This window comes from Triturus cristatus, chromosome 3_2 (genome assembly GCF_964204655.1).
Source record: "Triturus cristatus chromosome 3_2, aTriCri1.1, whole genome shotgun sequence".
NCBI classification, from domain to species: domain Eukaryota; kingdom Metazoa; phylum Chordata; class Amphibia; order Caudata; family Salamandridae; genus Triturus; species Triturus cristatus.
This window is the reverse complement of record NC_140584.1, coordinates 838123323-838147115: the sequence shown is the minus strand read 5'-3', so window position 1 is coordinate 838147115 and position 23793 is coordinate 838123323. Positions and strand designations below refer to the sequence as shown.

Below are 23793 nucleotides of genomic sequence, written 5' to 3'. Positions count from 1 at the left end.
TCGCGCCCGTGTCTGGGCACGATAATTGAAAACATAGGGGCTTTGGTGCTCGTAACAGACACCAATAGGCCGTGGGCGGAGCAATGCACCCGCCTTTGGCCTATTGTGTGCTCTGTTACCAATATACAAGCACTGAAAGCCCATTCACATACGAGCTGACAAAAAGCACACGCACGAGCGTGTGCGATTCCAGGGTTCATTTCTGAACCCCGGACAAAAGTGCAACGCAGGTCACGAGATCTAAAAACGTGGTATATGCCATCATTTGCCCATGCGCCAAAATTTACATTGGAAAAACAACCCAGGAAATAAGGCAACGGATTGTCCAACATCGATCTAGAATTAAAAATAAAGTAATGACTGCTCCAATGGTTAATCAATTCACTGAAAAGAACCACATCGAGAAAGATTTAAAATGGAGTGTTTTATCTGTCACCAAACCGAGTCCCAGAGGAGGGGAGACTGAGACGCTTTTGTTGCGAAAAGAAGCTTATCTAATTGCACGTTTCAACAGCACCAATAATGGCCTTAATGAGATGGCAGAAATACATAGAACTTAGTGGTTTCCTATACATGAATATCGAGTGAAACATGTCCCCAAATGTTCTGGGACTCAGATACCCAGAATGCAACACCACCAATTACGAGTTCATATCTACTCGAACACCGGAAGTGAAACTGATTGAGATCAAGAAGACCCGTAAGACGCCAGGACCCAGGCCTTTGGAAGTAAGTCCGCTTTTCATCTGTCTCAAGCGCTGCCGATGACCGCATAACTGTGCTCTCAACTCAAATGGAATGTTTCATTGTTTCCAGAATGTATCATGAAGAGATTCATGCCCGCGAGCGAAGAGCATAATCACGCCGTCTGCCATTAGGCTTGACTGCTTACCGATTCGAAATGTAAATTGTGTTGCATCTTTAGCTAAAAGAGGGGCTGCTTTATGCTTTTCGAGTAGACTGTACACTTAGCGGTGCATTCTTTGTGTTACAGACGGAGTCATTAGGAACTTGTTTGAATTTTCTGATTCTGTGCTTACACGAAATAACACATATTATCAGGTATCAGAACCATAATTGTAAATATATAAATAGTCATTCTGAAGGTCTAGGAATCGAAGTATTGAATATTCCCCCATCTTTTTTGTTTTAGATTTCATTCAGACTATGCCCTGAAGAGAATCTCTGCAACTACACATGGGACTCGAAACCCGTCGGCACCACATACCACAGGGATTATGTATTTAATTTAATTTGTCCTATGTAGGAAACACCACAAATGTTTAACCCTACTAGGTGTTACAATTGTTCTCCCTGTGGTCTAGCAGCAACAGAATATTGATAGATAATTTGTACAAAAAACAGTCTCCAGGTTGCTGCTCGTTTTGAATATAAGACTGGCACAGTAATGTTTGTGATTTATGTCCTTTGTGTATAACCATGGTGTTTTTTTGTTTGACATGCAATTTTCAATGTATATTGATTGATGGGAATTATGAGGTTTTTCCTTTGGTCTGACTTAAAAAGTAAATGGTAGTTTCTGTCTACATATTAAGAAAACTGAAACTCCTGTTTAAAAGAGAATATCTGAATTCGAATATACGTGGAGATCTCTAGAATTACAAAAAGTCATATGATGGCTGAAAAAGGAACTTCATTGAGCTAAAGGCAGTACGTAAAGGCTATATTACCTAAATCCATCAGATTTACAGGACCATGGGCCCATAATATGCCAGGCTGAACAAGTGATTATAAGCATCATTACATTTAAATAAGGATTCAGACCAAAGGCAACTATACAGTGCCAATAAGAGAGACTTCTAATATTTGTCTTGAAAAAGATGGGACACCAATAGAACCATCGAAACACGGCGACGCTTCATCAACATAATCCGTGGAAGTAACTAATTCCGTAGATATGGAAAAATAGACTATATCCAGGCTTAGTCACATAATTGTTCAGTACGGATATGTTCCTATGGTGACTAAATATATTGTCTTTTGTTTTCTCTCTCTGTTGATTTAATGTCTTTGTGTATTAATAGAAGCATATGAATTTTAGTTTTTTTTAGAGTAAAAATGATTTTAACTGTATAAGAATTTGAGCCCGAATTATATTGCAATTGTTTTTAATTGTTTTTATAATATTGTGTGATATATGTGAATCCCTTTTTTTTAAATAAAAGAATATATTTTAGTGATACAACAAAAACTGTTGTATGTGAAACTCTTTTGTATCAATCACATGGGCTGGTAATTTCTCTTTTGGAACTTGTGATTTTATTTCAAGCCAAGTGGTTCTATACTCTTATACCAAGGGATAAATTGTTTCTACCTGTCAGTAGTACCCTATTCCCTCGGTTTGGCATAAGGGGTCCCTCTCTCTTTTTACTATTAAAAAGTAAATGCACTGCATGTCTAAAAGATGCAAGTAAGAAGTAAATAAATACTCAAGACCATATGATTTAGTGAATGGTCTTTGATTTTGTCCGTTAATCGTTAACAGCAATTGAAGAGTGACGGCTAGTTTTTTTTTCATGTTGAAACTTTTAGAAAACAGGCATTTTCTTGTTTAACCATTCTGTGTGCCTCTGCCTGTTTGTGTATTGGCTGTCTGGTTTTGGAGTGACAGGGCAGGGGATGTGCATTCTCTCAGATGGCCACTGGGGGGGAGGGGTGATGTGTGTGCTGCCTTTCATGAATGAGTTAGGGCTGGGCTGAATAGACCTGGGCTATATTCAGAGTAGTGGGAGGAGTTTTCACTAGCACCTGAATAGACCTGGTCTGCATTTAGAGTGGTGGGCGGAGATTTCCCTTGCACCGGAATAGGGTCTATCTCCCTTGCACAATGCTGTCTCCACCCCCTGTGGTCATACTGCACCAATGAGGACAGAACTGGTTTGGATTTGGCTCAGAGACCCTTGCACAAAGAGAACAAAGACATTTTGGGGTACAAGTATTAGACCTAAAACCCCAGATCTTTAGATTACTTCTGAACTCAAGAGGGAACTTTGCCGAGAAGACTAGCTGAACAGCTGTGAGGAGGAGTACTGTCCCTTTGCTGTGTGCTTTGTGGGGGTAGCCTGCAGTTGCTATTTCTGCCAAGGAGAGTACAAAGACTGGAACTTTGCTTTCACCTGCTTGAAGAAGATCTCCAAGGGCCTGAAGTGTGCTGGCCTACTGTTCTGAAGTCTCAAGGACACAAAGACTTCTTCTCCTGCTCTCCTAAACCCTCTTGATGAGAGTTCTGACTTGCCAGGAGGTGCCTATTCCAGTGTTGGGCCACTGGAGGTTGTTCCTGCTGTTGGGAGCTGGAAGAAACCTAAAAGAAGCTAGAAAACCTGTTTCCGATGCCGTCAGTGATGCTGCTGTGATGCCGCGACCTACACCGAGGCTTGGGGCACCATTCGTGAAGTGAACGACGCACCACCCGGCCTGCACTACGGCTCCGACGCCCTTCGACGCCTGCCGACACCTGCAGTTATCGGCCGTGCCTGACGCCAGCACTCGCACCGACTCCATCATCGCCAGCATCCTGTCATCACGACACTGATAACCGCGAGGGTGACTCCACAAACTCGCTGACTTTGTATCGTCACCGGAACCAACGAGTCATCGCCGGCGCAACCGTCTTATCCTATCCTGGACTCGACACATAACCTCCTCACGGACACGACGCCTTGCCTCCCCCATAGTAGCCCTAAAGCCGGCCTCGAACTCAGCACCGACGCCTCACCTCCACGGCGCCATGCATCGTCATAGACTTAGTTTCCAAGGTACTGTTTGTTTGGGGGTCCGTGTGACGCTGTGCCCAACGCTGCGCTCCTCGCGGCCAGCACCAGACTCTGGATTTATTGCTGGCACGACGTCACAATAGCTTCAGGTGGAGCTATTTGTTTTCTACCTGCTTTATTTTTGCAATAACTGATTTAAAGTCGGAATTCATTACCTGTATGTTGGATGTTTGTCGTTTTGGTCTTGTTGAGTTCAGATAAAGATACTTTATTTTTCTAAATTGGTGTGGTGTCCATTTGTGGTGTTATCGCTCTATTACTGTGTGTTTTGAGTACAAATACTTTACACATTGCCTTTGGGATAAGGCTGTCTGCTCGTACCAAGCTACCCAGGGGTGAGCAGGGGCTATCTAAGGTGTGTATCCCCCTTACCCTGACTAGAAGCAAGGGTCCCTATTTGGACAAAGGTACCTACCTATGCCAACTAGTGACCCTCATTTCTAACAGGATTCAATTCACCAGTAGGTGGTGGAAGTGTCTGCTTCCCTCTGGAATCTCCAACTCACCTTTTGGGTCCGCTTTCCAGTGGAAAACTACAAGGGCTTCCCCATCTGAAGAGCCATCCTCAAAGGCTATACTGGCAACCCCAGGAGGTATACTAGTCAGTTTGTTTTTAGGACAGGAAGTGTCCTAGCTCTGGTGCCCTGTCTGTTTACTATCAAATTACCAAGCCTTCTTGGGATCCCAGTTCTTAGCCTGGTACCCACTTGTTTGTTTAATGAGGTGTCTTTGGGCCCACCCTCCTAGACAGGTTTTTTGGGCCTACAGAGGACTCCTCATCTTTGTTTTTAGAGTGTTTCATCTTTTGGGATGGGGCTAGCAACCCCTTTCTTTTGGTGAAGCCCTCTAGACTTGCTTTGCTCACTCTAGTTTTAGCCCAATGGTCAGCGTTCTTTCCCATCTCCTGGGGAGAGACAGTACCCAGGTCGGCCAGGTATTGATGCAACTTTCCAGATGTACAGTTACTTAACAGATGTTCCTTCATAAGCAAATTATAAAACCCATCATAATCATGCACCTGACTTCCCTTCAACCAACTACCTAGTGTTTTCATTGAAAAGTCCACAAAATCAACCCAGGACTGATTAGAGGTTTTCGAAGTCTCCCTGAATCCTCAGTGGTGAGTCCAAAGCCCCCAATCAGGGTATCCTTCAAGATGCCATAGGACTCAGCATCTGTTTCATCCAGTGTCAGGTGCCTATCCCTACACTTTCCTGAGAACAGCTCCCTGAGAAGAGATCTCGAATACCTTTGGCGGAGTTTCCTCATTTTACAAGCCCTCTCAAAGGCTGTAAACCAGTCGGTGATGTCATCACCCTCTACATATTTGGGGACAATCCCTTTGGGGATCTTAGGGTCGAAAGCTTTCTCTTTCTCCCTAATACAAAATGTTGCTGCCAGCAGAGATCTGTCCTAGCCCTATCTCAGCTCTATCCTTTTCCATAGCCAATCGTTTAGCCTCCAATTCTATCCTGTTGCCTAGTTTCTGAAATTCTGTATCTTTACTGTCTACCTCTTGGGTACTCTCAGTACTCCCAGTTGTGCTATCAGTTGGAGTGCTGCTGGAATCTTCATCCAAATCATCATCCATTCAGCATCCACCTCCTCTTCTCCACTAGGGGTTTCTTTTCCTGCTGTGGTTCTATCATTATCTGCAAGCAACCCTTGCAGATAGGAATTAGTGGGTCTAGACCCCATAGTCAGTTTCCATGCTTGGCAGAGGTACTTAAGTTGGGACAACTTAAGGTTTTTTTTAGGGGCCCAGGTTGAGCTAGTGTGAGAGTCCCGCTACCTTAGTCATGGCATTACAGTAGTTGGGTTTTTAAGAACTACAAAAAAATCCTAAGTAAAATTTCTAAAAGGACAATCTAACTGAAATACTTTTAGATTCTACACAGTTTGTACCGGAGGACTTAACACAAGACCCTAACAGTTATTTTAAATAATTTAGAAAAATCTAAATCAAGAAAAAAAATTCTATCTAAGGACAATTTTAGATTCCTTAGTGGAATCACTTAGCCAAGTGGTACAGCAAATGTCAAGTCTTGTATCTTACCGCCGTCCCACCAGTGTAGGAAGGTGGCTCTTTATATAGTATACCAAAAAGAGGTATACTGGGCAAAGAGTCCAGGTATTGCCTTACTAGTGCAGAGGAGCTTGCTCTAGCAATCCCGGGTGCAGGGGTGCAATACAGCATCGGGTGCCCAATGTTAGTCAATTGGGATTGGTCATGTCACAAAGAGGCTGCAGGTTTGGACTGGGAGGCCCGTAGGTCTGAACAACAGGGAGGGCTCAGGTCTCAGGATGCTTGGGGATGGGGGGACACCTTTGGTCCTCTTCTCCACAGGCCAGGGGCGAAGGGTGCAGAGGTACTTCGAAGCATTGAGTTTTTGTCACCGGAGACACTCGCGGTTGAGGGGGGCCTGCACACAGAGGCTTCAGGTGGCAGTGGCACTGTTGGCCCACTTCAGCTCAAGCTAGGCAGCTCAGGTGCAGTGGTGCTTTCAGGTGTCGGGTTTTGTCAATTTGGAGCCCTCACAGGTCTCTTGGGGTGCCAGTAGGATGCAAGGAAGCAGCTCCACTGCTCCACAGAGTTCCTGGCTCTTGGTTGAAGTGCTGGCAGATCTCTAAGGCTTTGGAAACACAGCAGCTGCAGGACAAGTCATCTTTGGCGCAAATGTCAAAGTCGGCAGGTAGGCCAGCAGTATTGGTGCCAAGTCAGTTGCTGGTCTTCTGTTCTTGCTTCTTGCAACTCTTCACATCTATCTTCTTCTTTCAGGTCAGCAGGATTTGATTTTCTGGTGCCAGGGGATCCCCTAAATACTAGATATAGGCGTAATAGGAAGTGTTAGTAGTAGCCTGGGATTACTATGCCCCCTATATGACCACCCCCTGTGGGAAATAAGCATAACCCTGCCCCAGGGGTTCATAACTTTGCCATCCCAAATATGGCAGACTCTGAAATTTCGTATTCACTTCAGGTAGCCCACCTTGGGGTTGGAACTAGGCTGAAGGTGAACACGCCTCTAAGACTACTATTTTTCCTGCCTGTCCAGATGCCAAATGGTCTCTGGACAGAGGGGTTGGCATCCTCTCCTTTAAGGGAAGCCAGATTTGCAGATCCAAGTCGGTGGGCTCTTTGAAGCCTCCTTCCTTGGAACTCTAATTTGCAGGTCATCCCGTGGGAGGGGGTGTAAACACCCTCTACCCAAGCAGGCTTTGTTCCTGACCCCCTGAGAGCAAAGGCCCTTACCTCTTGGGGTCAGACATTTGTCTGTGGTGGCAGACTGGCTAGGACCAGTCTGTCAGCACACCAGTAGTTGATAGGTTTTCATGGGGCACCTCTAAGGTGCCCTATGGGTGCATGTATTAATAAATCCTTCACTGGAATCAGTGTGGACTTATTGATACAAGATGTTTGATATCAAATATCATTGTTTTCAGTAAAGCCCTCATGTAGCTGTGGAACTCGTTTTTGATCGGTACCCAGCAGATGTACTTAAAATGGGTTCCCTGATCACTTGCACTGGCAGCAATTGAACTGACCAGCACAGGGACATATCTCCTCATGCAGATATGCCCATACATGTAGCACAGTGCACCCTGCCTTGGGGCTGTAAGACCTGCTGTGGGATGATTTACAAATAGTACATGCAGTGTTTAGGGAACATGGCACACAAGTGTGTATCATGTTATGCTTTCACTTTTAGAGCACTTTTTCATGCAGCCTGCGGTGGCAGTCTGTATGAGTTTGATACTGGGTCCCTTACAATGGCACAAGATATGCTGCAGCTCTTAGGGACCCTCTTTAGTACCTATGCCCTAGGTACCAGAGGTACCACTTACTAGGGACTTACAGAGGTGCTAAAGGCCTGGTCACTTGGGGATCAAATGACCAGTGGTCTTGTTTTGGGGAAAGAACACTGACACTGGGGACCTGTTTAACAGGAACCAGTGCACTTCAATCAAAGTCACATCAAATACCAGGCAAAAGGTTGGGGGGGGGGGGACTGCAAAAAACCCAGTTTCCTACAATCCCCCTCAACCACTAATCCAATTTCTTACTCACTACAAGAAAAATATTCAACTTACCTCCCTTACACCACCACAGAATCCATGCCATCACCACAGCTTGCAGCAGTATGACATCAACACTATTTAAATTCACCATGTGCCATGAAAGGGATCCTTTAGTGGCTGCAGCCCCTTACATCTGGAGACCCTGGCCTATAGAACTCTCACTCCTATACCGCTGGTAACCTATGGGGTCTCCAGTCACCAAATGGGATTTCTCACCCCAGCAGCTCTCTAGTTATCTTAGGACTGACTTGCCAATTGTTTATTTTTCCCTCCTCCCCGTTGTAAAAAATTGAGGACTCTTTACAGAGTGTTAATAATCTGCTAGAAACTTTATTAAAAGCTGAACATGCAGACACCATAACGGCGAGTATAGTATTTAAATAAAATTCAATTTTTTTCTAAACGTACACTAACCATACTATGGTCAACAAGATGAAAATGTACTTTTACAGAGGAATGTCATAGGAAGAACAGAGTCCCATGCCACAGGAGATGTTACCAAATGCTTTTAGTTGTTTCACAGGACACTGACCTGAATGATAAATCAGGCTGAAAGTAGCAAAGTAGTCTGGAAAATGGATGCAGCAACAACGTTTACTGCTACTCAACATCTGTATTAATCCCCAATGACTAGATGGGCTATAGGTTATCCAAGGTGAGCATTTCTAGCTTGGCGATGCTTTGCATTTTGTTGACAGCTCCATGCCTAGCTATAACACGCTCTCTAGAGTTACTCTGTACCTCTAGTCAGGCTGCCCTGATCATAACCAGTTCATAAACACGATGACATTTTAGAGACATTGAGGCAACTTGTCAAGGAGGGGGCATTGGCTCTCCAGGGAGCAGCAATCATTGGTCAGATTAAACTGGTTCCCACTGCTCTGTCCAAATTGGAAAGTCGTAAGCAACTCCCACAAACCAAACCCCTAACTTCTCCTCTTTCATCTGCCTTTCAAAAAATTGGCATCTTTTCACCCTTCAAGCCTGTCCGAGTTGTTTTAGAAACATATCATCGTGTGAATGCAAGAGCTCTTAAGCAAACAGCTTTGTCTGGAAAGAAACTAAGCACTGATAGAAAAAACCTTTCACTACAAGGGGACACACTTTTCCGTCCAATCGCTTTAAGTAAGCAGGTTTCGCGCTCGAGTTCTCAAACTTCAGATACTACTTCTTAGATAAGGGAACACTTCCGAGCACCCACAGATCTTCTAGTCTCAGGAGGTCCCCTCATTTGTTGTCATGCTCAGTGTTTTTTCTCATGATTCTGCCATTTCAACAGGAGGAATGTAGCCCATTTTCTGATGCTTAATATTTGAGTGCCTTGCAACTTCAAGCTTTGCAGAGGAGAACCCTCTACTCATCCCTTTTCCAGGCTGGCTTCTGCCGGGATTGAGTACAAAGTTGGAGCTCTCGATGAATTGAGGCATGAGGTTGAGGGCAGAGGTGTGGATTCACTGGTTTTATTAGATATGACCACAGTTTGCCACACAACCAACCACAATCTCATGATCACAAGGGCCCACCAAACTGGTTTTAGGACATAGTATTGGAATGGCTGACCTCCTTTCTATCTGCTGATCTCACACTGATGCACTGGGAAATCCTTCAAGGGCTCAATCTTGGCCCTGATCAGATGGTGTTTGTTTGTCAACTTTCTAAAGTTGAATCCCAGTAAAACTGAGGTTTCACTTACGACTGCGGAGTACCTGCAGCAGCGCCCAGAGCCATCTGGTGAAAAATCTGGACCCTTATATAACTACTCACCTGTCATTGGAAACACAGGTAGAAAAATGGTCGGGCACTTGTTTTAACTGTTTAAAGTGCTGTGATCATTCACTGATGTCTTGAAGCTGCACTTGCCCATCCTAGTCTAAGTGCCATATATTATTTGCGTTTGAATTAATGCGGTTAGAACATAATGCAGCAGCCAGACAGACTGTAGGCCCGGGCAACCTACAAAGGGTGAACCTCATTCACCTTCAGGCCCCTCCACTGGCCACTGACTAGAAAAAGAATAGTGTCCAAGGCCCTAGTATTGATTCAAAGGGCCATCTTCGGAAACTCTCCGTGCATCCTTGTCACCAAATTTATGTGGCAAAAAACAGGGTGGGGCCCTAGGCTCGTTAATAGCTGCTTGCTTGCAATGTCCCCTGATAGATCTGTCAGAGCCAGGGGGAGCGCATTTCACGTCACAGGCCTTGAACTGTGGAATTAAATTCTATTCTGTTAGTAAAAGGAGACCTCGTCCTGCACTTTGCGGATTCTGACGCACAGTTGCACTTGGTCTTCGTTCTACTAACTTTGAGTTAGCAGCAGGAAACTTTGGTGGACATTGTACTAAAGATATATATATATGTTTTAAAATAACAAAGATTTTATGTTGGTTTTTCCAGGTGCACTGACTCAGTGCAGGGGATTGTTATTCATTTCTAACTCTCGCCTACACCTACTACATAGCGCATGAGCTGTCTACTACAAGACATATTGTTATCTTGAGGGGGGCTTAGAGTCAGCCCATTACTTGCCATCGGTTGACTTCAATGTCACTCTCATTTGCATGCATCGAAATTGTGAGCTTGTATGGACTTTCCTTCATTCCTGCTCTTTTATCTGCCCCTCCCATGAAGCATGGACACATTACTTTTGTCCTTCCACTGCTCATTTTTTTAGCACTCTTTTTTGTTTTTTTTGTTTAAGCACTCCACAAGAGTGCATGTTCCCAGTTGTCTCCCTAGGGTGCTTCACGCTCCATGTTTCGCTCTCTCCCCTGGTTGCCCCCATTGCTCTCTCGCTCATTTACTTTATCTAAACCACGACCCGAGCTCCAGGTTGCTGTCTCGCACATATGTTTTTCCCTTTGTGCTTGAGCGGTGGTACAAAAGGTGCATTACCTACAATTACGGTCTCAGGTGTCAGAGTGAAGGAGGTCCGGCCCTAGGCTTTCTTTCACTGAATTGCATAACTCCCCCCTCTGACATGTAACACCAGCTGTGCTCAGTCGCTTCCGGCATGACGCGCGGGCGGGGGGCAAGGGGTTGCGCAGGGTGGGGGTCACGCAGGGGGTTAATTTAACAATTTTTTTTTAAAAACTTACCTTCAGCCTCCGGTCCCGCGTCACGTCTCCTGCTCTCTCTCTGCTCACAGGAAGCAGAAGCAGGCAGCCTCCCTCTCCTCCCTTAAGCCAATCCCAATGCTGCAATGGCAGCGTTGTGATTTGCTAGGACGCCGTCCATACAGGCCTCAATGGGAAGGCCGTTTTCTCCATGCAGGCTTCATGCAGCCTACATGGAGAAAACGGGAGAATGCTCATGATTGACTGGTTTGGTCGCCATTACATTGGGCTAGCCACTCCTCCCCGACCCGCCCGCCCCCAACCAAACCCTTCTTCATTTTTCTCGCAGTGTGAGAAAGCAGTGGGGCGACGCTCCTCTGACCACGTGGAGGAGCCAAAGCTGCCCCTGTGCTTCTGCCCTCCCAGAGACATTGCAACGTAAGTGCCACAGCGTTGCTGTCGAGCGATGCTGGGGCTCTGGCCCATCCAGGATTCTTCTGGAAAACGAGCATCGTGTCACCAACTTGGCCTGTTGTTAGAAACGAATATCCATGAGTTATGCAGTTCGCAGGCCCAAAGAGTGCTTATTGTAGATTTGAGGATATTGCATCGAATTGGCTGACAGCTACCAGTGTCACACGGCCTAGAGCTGCGGCACACTGTGTAAAGACGGCCCTAGAGCATATCCAGGGAATGTGCAGGACAGTACAAAGCAACAGAGCAGCAGTGAAGAACCCTGCAAACACCACCAAGAACAGGACTAGCTCAGCAGCAAGCCACGTAGCAGCACACTGGATATGAAATGATTTACATATGGCTGGACAATAAAGGGTGCCCCAGAATACTGTCTGACATCTGGATAGGTAGATAATGCTCTCCGCGGTGCTGATCATGCAGGTCAGTCCTGTACAAAACACGTTCAATTTGTTGTAAACAAACAGCAGCCACTACAGCGTCCCCCTCCATGGCCTTTTTGCCAAACAAGCTTTTTCATCACAAGGCATAAACGCAGCCACCAGCAGTACCATTCACAAAAGCACTGCAGATAAGAACGAGCATAGTGCCAATATCGGCAACACACCACACCCGCAACACAGTAATCTTCCAATAAAAAACACACAAGACACATTGTTTGTTGGAGTAAACATTGCTGCATGTTCATTTGCATAATTAACATGCCAACATGGTAGGTCGACTTACGGGCGATCCAAGTGCAGGCAGCAGTGACACCCCTAAGCTGACCTGCCCACCTAAAGAGCCAAATTGCACCGTGGCACTCACCAACCAGTCCTCACCCATTTACTCATGCCCCTGGAGGAGGTGGATCATATTCAGGCAAGCCCCCGGTTGCTCAGGTTTCCAATCGCCAGCAGGACTAACGGGGCGCAGTCGTTCATCCAGGGTCCTGCCATAAAGACTTCCTGGGGTTGCTTGGCATTTGCACCTTTGTTGTGCTCCTGAAGAGGGTACCCCTCTGTACCATTCAGCCTCAGGATTGCCCTGTAACTCCACCTGCAACACAAATTAACAAGTGAGGAGTCTATCCATCCTAGCTAACCTACCAGCCATCACCAGGGTAAGCGGTAGGGAGGGAGACGGCGTGAAGTCTCGGTGCAAAAGGGGCCGCCACCCGCAACACAGTAATCTCCCAATAAGAAACACACAAGACACATTGTTTGTTGGCGAAAGCATTGCTACATGTTTATTTGCATAAGAAATATGCCAACATGGTGGGTCAACTTACGAGTCATCTAAGGGTAGGCAGCAGTGACACCCCTAAGCTGCCCTGCCCACCTGAAGAGCCAAAGTGCACCGTGGCACTCACCAATCGGTGCTCACCCTTTTTGGGGATTACCTCTTACATCACGTGGACCACTAGTCCACCCATTGACTCACACCCCTGGAGGGGGCGGAGCGTATCCAGGTGTCAGGGCTCACCTTCAGCTTCTCGCTGATTTTCTGTTGTCTTGCACAGGAACAGAAGTCGCTAGCTTCCCAACTCCCACTTCCAACCACTCAGTCCCAAGTTGTACTTAGGGGGCTAACTGGTTAGTGAGGGGGGAGGAGGAAAGTGGATAAAATAATAAATATAAGAAGAGACTGGTTGTGGACCTTCTGGTTTTCTATCTGGATATCTTCTTCAGCCTTCGCACAGCCTATCGAAGACTCCTAAGGAAAACTAAACACACAACAATTTTATTCTTTCCCTTCCTCTACACTATTCTATCTCTTTTCTTCTTTTCCCTTGTGATTTGCTACCTACCCATAATCCTGAACTCTGTGCTTCTCTTCCTGACCAACTCTGTTTTCTTCGTTTCTTGTTATGGATGTCTTTATTTATCTGGAAAATAGTTACCTTTTGATTAAATCCTATTTAATTCCTGAGCGTTTATCTAATAACCTACCAGCAGTTGGTTTTTACTGGGGCTTTCTCTTTTATCTCGTCGTCTTTTCTTTTTCTGTTCTTTCAATTCTCTAACTCTTGTCTTTTAGATTATTTCTTCCTGAGTTTAAACCCTTTTATCTCTGTTCTCTTTTTTCTCCTCAGGTTAATGCTGTGGTGGAATTGCTCTGGTAAGTCTTTCTCCTGTCTACCTTTTTTCCTGCTTGTTTACAGCTTTTATTTGGCTATGGTTCTGCACCACTCTAACTCACTTCTCTTTTTCCTTTTACAGGACCGGGTAATCTTATTAATGCAGATACGGTAAGTTTTAATTACTTTCAACGATATTGCATCTTTTGACATTACTTGACATTATTTATATGCCTGAGAACCTTTCCAGTAATTCACTTAGCTTTCTGCTTGTTCGCTGTCAGGTGTAGCAGAATCTTCACTCGGAACGGAAGAGACGAGGCGTCTCCAATCTCTACTCAGGTAAGTCTCTCAACACGAACTCCAAGCGTCTTCTTATTTCTTCAGGTAAGTATTGTTTCTTTGACTAGGGATTGATCTCGAAGGGGTAAGACTCTGAAAACTTCGTACTCTAGCATAATTCACTTCAAACTGGGAACACTTGGAAAACAGTCTTCTCTGAGGGAAAGTCTTTAGTGAAGCGCGCAATACTTCAGGCGTGCGCGCGTCACGTCAGCCTCTCTGGATTGCAACAACTAGACCGCCGACCCCAGTGCCTTAGCGGCCATCTGCGAATTGCGGACATGCCACCAACTCGACCATTGATGCCTGGTCAACCCTGTAGCAACACTTGAGTTTAACCCCTTGCGCATCACTTTGAAACTCGCATTAGGGATCCTGACACCAGGCAAGCACCCGGTTGCTCAGTTTTCCAACCGCCCGCAGGACTAACGGGGTGCCGTCATTCCTACAGGGTCCTGCCATAAGGACTTCCTGGGGTTGTTTAGCATTTGCACCTTTGTTGTGCTCCTGAAGAGGGTACCCCTCTGCACCATTCAGCCTCAGGATTACCCTGCAACTCCGCCATAGCTCTGGGTCTGGCATCCATCACGCCCGAGCCCCCCACCACTTACTTACACCCCTCCGTTTCTAGTGCATTCCATATCAATCTAATCGTGGAATGATCTCAGACCACCATAATTCACATGCGCCCAATTGATTATTTAACTTACACATGGTGGATTTCATCATTTGTTGTGCTTGTGCATGGTTTATTTACCCCATCGTAGGCAAGTGTGCTGACCTCCGCTTAAATTGGGGACTACTGTTTTATTTTAACCGCAGCTTAATTTACCCATCCGTAGGCATGATCGATGGCCCGCTCAGAATTGAAACAACTGCTCTTTACTTTAACCGCAGTTCAGGGTGAAATCCCTGTGCCAATACGTCCTACTTGTTAGGTGTTGCTGTGTTGTGCCTTACCCATCACCGCCCAGTCACTGATTTCAGAATACGTTGGAAAACGTATTGGAGTTTGCCTCCCTGGCCAACAGTTTATTTGTTAACAAGTTATTGTTTGTGGCCAGCACCATACCCTTATCTCTGCCAGCTGGCCTTCTCCTGTGTAGGAGTACCAAGCCGGCCAGAATTCTTACCTAAACTGGAAAGCAAGACTACTGCTCTTCGTAACCATGGTTGTGTCAGATTTAATTTATTGAGCACTGCGTGCAATATGTGCTTTACATTTAGGGTTGACTAAGCCCTTGTTTACCCCCATACACGATTATTCCCAAAATGGGGATTCGGACTGATAACTGTGTGCCACACCAGCAGCGAAAATGTTCCTGCTCCCTCCAAATTTGAATTCATGCTTTGTTCTAGTAACTGTTACCCGCCTATTCTTGAATAATGGATGTGCCAGTTGTTCTTAATGCATTGTAGCCATTTTGTGCTTTAACACCTTGTTTGCCCAACTTTTGGGACAGCAGCACACTTGATAGATGACAGCCATAGTGGCTAGGCTGGTTGTGGAAGCTATCAGGGCGGGCAGTAAATTGCTTAACTGAAGCAACCTGTCACATGCCCTTAGTTCTAGAGTGCACAGAGTTTGCTGAATTTGACCAGACATTTGCATAGCCCTTTTTGATTGCTAAACCATGGCCAACACATTAATGGTGTCAAATCTGGTTTTGAGGAAATGTTTGTATTGTGCACCCTATTGCAGTCACGGCATCCTTTTTGGAGTGACAACTTACGCAGCCCACTGGGCGTGCTTAACAGCAGTCCGATCACATATACACACTACCTGCTAATCCTCTGTGACCCTTGGTGCTTAATCGAGCTAAAGACCAAGTTCACTTCGTTAACCCCGGAATTGAATGCCCTCCACAGAGTCAAAGCCGAGTTTGGCTTACCTTCTAGACACCTTGAGATTCATGTTGGAACATTTTTACCCCACATAAACCATGATAATGTCAGGATCTAAGATTCCCTTTTTTAGATCTCGCCTACGGAGCGCGCATGCGCTCCAAAGGCAAAAAGACCTTTTGAAATCGATTCGCTTTTTCGCCCTAAAAACGTGCACGCGTTGCATTGCTTTCAATGGCAATGCGTGCATGTCTGCCGATTCCCTTGCGGGAGCGAGCTTTCACACCATATGTTTGTAATTAACTTGCAAACATATGGTGCCCCTGGCTTGCTCCCGCAAGGAAAACGCTTTGGTTGTTCTCAGCCGCACTCCCCTCAACCCTCCCACTTTTAGCGCGAGGCGCGCAAGCTTGTTTTGTTGAGGGATCGGTGTTCTGCCTGGGACAGCATATTAGCAAAATACCCCAGCGAGCTTTTAAAAGCTTATGTGCATTACAGGTAAATGGAACTCTGAAGCGTGTTTTGTAATTTAAAGGTGTAATTCCTGTGGAAGTGCACGGTCTACCTCAGATTAATGTAAACAGACCTGGAGCCCTTTATTTGCACTAATAGTGAAATTGCCTTCTTTTGGGCACAGCCGACATACCCGCCTCATTTGCAACCCACACATTCACTATGCTTTGTCGCCGAAGAGACAGACACCTGTCTGTGAATGGTAATACAGCTATTAATGCTCGGCAATTAAACCGAGCAGTAAACCGAGCAGGGGCTGTGTGTTCCAGCGATGAGCGCCTCAGTAATCGTGTGCCTCTATATAGCCGTGCAAGGTTGAAAAAAGGCCAGTCGCCCAGTCTGATTTAAGTAATAAAAATAATACACTTTATTAAAAGAGCCTTTGCTTGTAGTCCGGTATCACGCAGGAATTTGAGAGGAGTTCGGGCTTGTTTTGACTTCCCGTTCGCCGTCCAGCTGTTGGCTGCGGTGCATCCAGCGCTCCTGGCTGCCTGTGAACAGGCCTGTGCCTGTTATGGAGCCTCCCAAAAGAACTGCCAGCTGGGCTTGAACCCTTGACTTGTACAGGGCCCCTGACACCAGGTGTGAAAGACCTTGCCTGGTCATTGGTGTAGCCCAGTAGTACCCGTGCTAGAGGCGGACTGGTGGATTACTGTAGACCTACTGCCAACTAATCACCCATTCTCCTTCTGGGTTTCCTAAGCACCAGTTTCACACGCCTCGTCATATCCCCGTGAATTTAACGGAATTGACCCACCACCGATAGGTTCAGCTCCACTTTTTCCATCGTCTGCAGTCCATTCGCTTATGTAGGAAAAGGAGTTGTTAACTTTGGCGCTCCTTAATATCACTCAACCATGGTGTTACTTGAGATTCAAGCAAAGGTCTGGAACCAGTCCATCCACCTGTTCAGATCACAAAACCTGGCCCAGACTGTGAGAATTCTTTATGCCTTTCACGCTGGGCCCACCTGGCCACAATGATGTTGCTTTGTTATCTACATTAAGGAACAAGTCCGCCCAGCTATTTTATTAAAGCTGTTGCCATCGACGAGCGGAACCACAAAATGTGCGAGCTTGCAACCAACATCTAGAAAGGCATGCCAACAAACTGACCATCTCCAGCACCCGAGAGTCACGCAGCCACTCCTTGGCCTGATTACTCGACCCAGTTAAGTTTATGGTGTTGCATAGTATTGAAAAACCCATCTCCTGGTGCAAGCCTGCAACAATTCCATTACACCGCCCTAGTCAGTTAAACCAAACACAGGGTAGCATGCAAGGTTAAGCCCGCGAAGAAATCACCTGCCCATGCGAGCATGCCAAGCATCCCTTGCTTGTCGAGCCATCCGAACTGTCGATGCTGGATATTGGCTGTTAGGCAACTCGCCCCACCCAGTTTAAACAAGCTGTACATGACCCAATTTCAAGTTAACAAATAATGGTCAAGGGCATGTCAAAAATAGGCCAATCATCCCTTCTAACTATAACAAAGTATTGATTAAAACAAGTATGTTCATCTAAGTACAAGTCGTCCCCCACTGGCTGTCAAGGTGGACCGAAAATAAATATTTATCCTGCACCATTATCACATGTGCCATCTGTATGCTAAAAGTACTTAGTCCACCCACCCCATGGCCAATGTTTCTGGCCTGGACCTTGAGACTCTATCTTAGACATTGGATTAAGACATGTAAGCTGAAATCTTTACTTGGCATAGTGTGCCTCATAGTTGTATGAATGTATGGACCTATTGCCAGCCATGATTATTGCCTTTGTCAATGGTTGATAGTTCCATTTGTAATAAGCAACAGTTATGGCTTCCTTGTGAGAACATTGAAAAATGCTTCAGTTCTGAACGGATGTGACTGTGCAAGATCTATAATGTGTTTGTTAGAAGTTGCATCACAGTCACCAAACTCCACCACTACAGCTTTATGGCAGTGTTGCTCGAGTGCGCGCATGCTGCACGTGGGCCACCCCGGACACCTCTAGGGATAAGCCCTCCCTTGGCCTATCACATTGCCGCACACCAGGCTTGTCGCACCCATGGGAACACCTTGTTAACAAACGTGAATTCCCCCATATGAACTAATCCTGCTTACCTGACAGATGTCAGCATGCATTTTTGCCCACACAGGAACTGTTGGTCCACACATTACGCCCATCTATCAGGGATCGTGGGCTCTCCAATCGAGTTCAGCCTCTTCTGTCATTAAATCCATATATATAATCAACTCGTAACCTTACACCTACAGCAAGCTGGGGGCCTTGACCTTGTCAATGGTAGCAAGGTGTATAAAGTAAATACGCATCCCATTACACCACTAAGGGCAACCCCTTGATCTAAACCCCACTGTTAGAAATGGGATTTCTGGTTGGCTATGGCATGCGCCTAAGCCAGGCAGAAACCATCACTCTAGTCAGGGCAAGGGAGTTACACGCTGAAGATAACCCCTGCTCACCCCCTTGGCAGCTTGGCATGAGCAGTCAGGCTTATTCCAGAGGCAATGTGTAAAGCGTTTGCGCAACACACACACATCAGCAGCAACACACTAGGCACACTTCAAAAGAAACTCCACACAAGGTTATATAAAAAATAGCCTCCGTATTATACAAAACACATTAGAATCATAATTACAAATGTACACTGTGCCACCTGGCGCTAGGCAATATTTCACAGGGGATTATATACATGACAGGGCCAATCGGGCCACTGTCAGAACAATTAGAACAGGTAATAACACAAGCAGTAACTACTGGTAAGATACTGCACTCAGCATCATCACAAGCAACATAAACGCATTATGTCTGCATCACATTAGGCATAAACATCATAGCATGACATTTGGCACAAACACATTAAGAATTAGCATTAGGCATCACCTTAGGGCATTGAGCCCTGTAAGCACCACAAAAATCACCCCAGGCCAACTGGCCTTCCTTGGGGCCCATCTGGTCTGTTCCAAATGCCCTTTGTCCCAAAAGTCAGGGCGCTAAATCATAGGACCTTCCAACTGGCCCTCTGGCTGCCAATGCAACCACCACAAATGTGCGTAATGCACTGAGGGGGTGGGGGTGCATCTCACCCCTTCCCCTTCATGAAATGAAAATACCCCCGTCTTTGTAGTTGCTCGCGCTCTCGCGGTGCAGCTGAGGAAATTAGACTCGGCACAACTGTGCCTCTGAAGCTCCACTCCAGGACTTCTAAACCACGATGCCCCCTCATTGCAGCTGCCCACGCTCTCGCGTTGCAGCTGTGAATAAAGTAACACCGGCCCCTTGGGGCCACTCAAGCCCCTCTCACCGTCTCTGGAACAAAGGGCCCCCTTCTGTTCCACTCACTGGGGCTTCTCTTTTAGCCGGTAGTTGCGTCACGCTTCCAGCTCCCAGCGACATGCAGTCTTCTCGTTGCGGCTCCTCCCCCAACCAGGCAACCTTTTCCTGTCTTCCGGCCATTGGTGCAGCTTCCTTTCCAGCCCTGATCTCCAGCACGCTTACCCACGCCTCGGGTGAGCCGAATCTCTGGGACTCCTCTCTGGCAGCATGAGGGGCTCTCTCTGCCTCACAGGAGCCCCGCTTACGACCAGGCGTCCCCCTCCTGCCATCTACCTCCATTTCCTTTGGTGGCCTCCCGGCACAGCGCGGGGCTTCCCTCTCCTCACGGGAGCTCGCCCATCGACAGGCATAGCCCTGCCTGACTTCCAGTTCGCTTCCTGGTGGCTGTGCTTTCTCCGAACTCTAAAAATGCAGGATGGGCTCCCGCTGCCCTCCTGATAGCCTCACTCCTGGAAGCACACAATTGCGGGGTAGGCTCCGGCTTTATCTCCAGGCAGCCTAGAGGAATCCCCACGCCGGGATTCCCTCTGAATACTTCGCAGCACAGCGCTGCAGGGCACAAGCGCTCCTCCCGTCCTGGGCGCCTTCAGCAGATCCCCTGAAGCACTCACAAGGCACTAGACCCTCAGTTCCTTGGCTAAAGCTGGGTAAAGCTGGGCACAAAAGGGTGCCAAACCACAGGGCAGTCCTTTCTTCTTGCCTCAAGGTCCAACAGGACAGAGCTGGGCCTCAAGCAGAGGCGCGGTCCCTCGTGGCGGTTCCTCCTGGGGCCCAGCAGTTCATGCTCCCAAAACAGCACACAGACATGGGGTCACAGTCCCAATATTTATATCTGAATTCCCAACTGGTTCTGGGGGGTACTGGAGCACTTTGTTTACAGTGCTTCCACTCCCCTTTGTCAGGTGAGGGTTCGGTCCTCAGACACACCACAGGGGGTGGAGGCAGCATTCACCCAGGCAGGCACAGACCTATTCAGGGTCAGGGGACTACTCCTCCCGCTACTCCAAATGCAGATTTTCATATTCAGCTTGGCGCTGACTCATCCTGCCCCCTGGAGCCACACACCACCAGCCCCTGTGAGCCAGACATGCAATACACATCAGGCAGGCAGAGACACATAGCACACAGAAATGACAACTTCTAAAAGTGGCATTTCTAAAATAGTGATCATAAATCTGCATACCCCATTAAGCAGCATTTATTATCACTATTCCAAACATACCAAACTTGACCACACTGTTCCTCTCACAGCAGGAATTACCACTGAAGCATTTATCGGGGAATCCCCAATGCAGTCCTATGAGAGGTCAGCCTCACAGTAGTGAGAAACCAAAATGGCTGTTTGTCACTACCAGAACATGTCATGCACTTAAGGTATATGTCCTACCTATTACCTACAATGCACCCTGCCCATGGGGCTAGCTAGGGTCTACCTTAAGGGTGACTGACATGCAGAAAAGGGGGTCACAGACGTGGAACACACTTTAGGTGTCACGTCACAGCAGCAGTAACACTGCACTCACAGGCCCTGCAATGGCTGAGGCCTGAGACAGGTTTGGTGCGTGGCGCAAGCAGCACTGCAAGCCCACTAGTAGCATTTAATTTACTGGCCCTGGGTATGTAAGATACCGCATTACTGGGGACTGACAGGTAAATTAAATACGCCAAACAGGTGTAGACCAATCTTACCATCTTTACCACAGAGAGTACACGCACTTTACACTGGACAACAGTGCTAAAGTGCCCAGTGTCCTAGAACCACCAACACCATGTCAGAAAAAAGACTAGGAGGAAGGCAAAATGTTCAGGGATGACCCTGCAAAAGGGCCAATTCCACCCCCCAAACAAACCCCCAGCCCACACAAACGAGTTTATTCGCATGCCGAACGGAGGGGATACTTTGTTTTACCCGTGGTTGGTTTGCTGAGAATGGGTGCATATATTTCATATGAGCTTGCCAACTTTACACGGCAAAACATTACCATTGGACCCATTTGCACTGTCTACACTGAGACCACACTATGCAAACGTGGCGTGTAAAGAACCAGATAACAGACACCAAGCCAGGAGACTTAAAAGCGCAGTCTCAGCTATTAGCACCTAGCCCCTCTCACCGAGGCAGGATAGACATTCGAGAAAGGTTAACATGCACAATTCCCCAGGTCCTCCTGCACATTTACAGTATGCTCCGGCGCAGTGAGACCTAGTGGCCTAGTGCACTCCTTATACAATGTCCATCATATGGCCCAGGAACATACCCAGCAACCCACTGAAGACGAAAGGCTATTCTTCCCCGGCAGCTCTCTCTTTTTCTGGCGTTGGGTTGAAACATTTTGGCTGAACTCTTTGCTTAGCATAATGCAGCATACTTCTGCCTCTTCTGTCCTTGTATCCAGCTATATATCAACCTGTACATAGCATCTCCAGCAAGCCAGGACTATTGATTTAGTCAATGGGTGATAGTTGCATGAGGTAAATAAGCAACGCTATGGCTTCAATGTAAGAAAATTGAACCTGCTTCCGTTCAGAAATTAAGAGACTGTGCCAGCTCTGTGACGAGTCACTTTAAAGTTACCTCACAATCAGTAAACTCCCCAACACCCAACATTCCTGCAGTATTACTCCAGTGTGCGTACCCTAAACGTAAGCCATGCCAGGGCATACCCAGACTGTAGGGCCGACGACAGGACTCTGATCCGGCACCGCAGCAGCTATGGTGGCAGCACTGTCGGCAAAGCCATCCCCTCTATACCAGCACGAGCTCCCTTGCATCGAATACAAGGATCTCGGCGAATGCACTGCGCCCGCTGCACCACTGCGCATGACACCTGGCTGAATCACTTACCTCCTGGGGCGCATTTGAAATTATCACCGCGCTCAGAACATGAGGGGTGGGCGACCCAAAGACCTTCCCAGCCAAATGTATGCCAGCCTACTTCACACATGACTTTTTTCCGAAATGCACGCAGCGAAGGCGGGGGAAGCGTAAAGAATGTGCACTTTGAGGGAACAGACGCTTACGGTACGCGCACAGTCACCCACACACCTAAGCCCCAACTGCCACACCAGACTCCACTGATTGAGAGAGATTCGTGGGACCTATTGACAGCACCAACCATGCCCCTCAAAGTGACCAACTTCAAATAAACAGCAATACATCAAAAGGAGAGCAATCGTAACATTACTCTCCAGACTAGGTGGAACTGTCCGGCTGTGCGCGTGTCAAGATGCGCTATTTAATCACATGACCGAAACCGCGACCTACACACATTTCGGCTCGGATGCCCAACTCAACAAACCAGGCCAGTATTTACCCAGGATCCCACAATTTATAGGAGTGGGGACTGGAACCCTATTTTCCAGGTTTCATAGAAAACCATTTTACCACTAGACTAAGTCTCCTACCGTGAATTCATTTAGTTTTTTTCGGATCGGAATTTCTTTCCAGAATTTTATTAGTCATACATAAGCGATGCATTATTCTTCCGCAAGCAATCATCTTAACACCTGACCATGTCGAGTTTTCGACCATGTACGTCATAAACTATACTATCCTGTAGCTTTGAATGTCAAGTGTTTTGCTACACTTAACGATACCCATGTTACAGATTACAGAAATTTAAATCGTGGGTCGGCAGTCGCTGTTAGGATTGCCCTCTGCAGCCTGCAGGTTACACATGCAATATTGCGCTTCACCACTATCAACTCCACAGTTATGTAAATCTGGACCATGCGGGGGAAATCTATGGCCTCCCAGATGTTGAGCAGGCACCACTTAGTGGAGGCCTCCATATTGCCCCCACACACCTCTTTCAGACAGGCCACATCAGAGGTCCAATAGTGCTGAATGGCAGGGCATTCCCAGGGCATGTGGAAAACATTTCCTTTTGGTTGCAACCGCGTTAACACAGTGGGGATGACGCCCTACCCATCTTTGCCATGGTGGTACATGCAAAATAGCTGCAGTGTAGAATTTTTAGTTGTACTAGGCGGAACCTGGCTCTAATAGCCCCTTCTCGCGGGACGCCTATGGCAACAACCATTCATCGTCCTCTATCCCTCTACGTCTCTATCCCACTGCTCTCGTAGCCTAACTAGGGTGTCAGGCGAATTGTTGAGCAATTTACGATACGTGAGGGAATATAGTATTCAGTCTTGTTTTTAATAAAGTACTTTTATTTTACCAAATGTAATGTCATTGATTCATTAAGGGTAGTTAGATGCTTTATGTGTGTTAAACCCTGATCACCTTCCTGAGTCAGCTTTGGGCTACTCTACCTCACTTTCCTGAGAGAC

At 46.8% G+C, this 23793-nt stretch overlaps 1 long non-coding RNA gene across 1 annotated transcript; it reads left to right on the top strand.

Annotated features, from left to right (window-relative positions):
• Positions 1-750: 750 nt before the first annotated feature.
• Positions 751-2373, top strand: LOC146858264 (uncharacterized). Its single transcript, XR_014979670.1, has 3 exons — positions 751-903; positions 995-1062; positions 1154-2373. It is a non-coding gene; the product is annotated as an uncharacterized LOC146858264 (long non-coding RNA).
• Positions 2374-23793: the final 21420 nt, after the last annotated feature.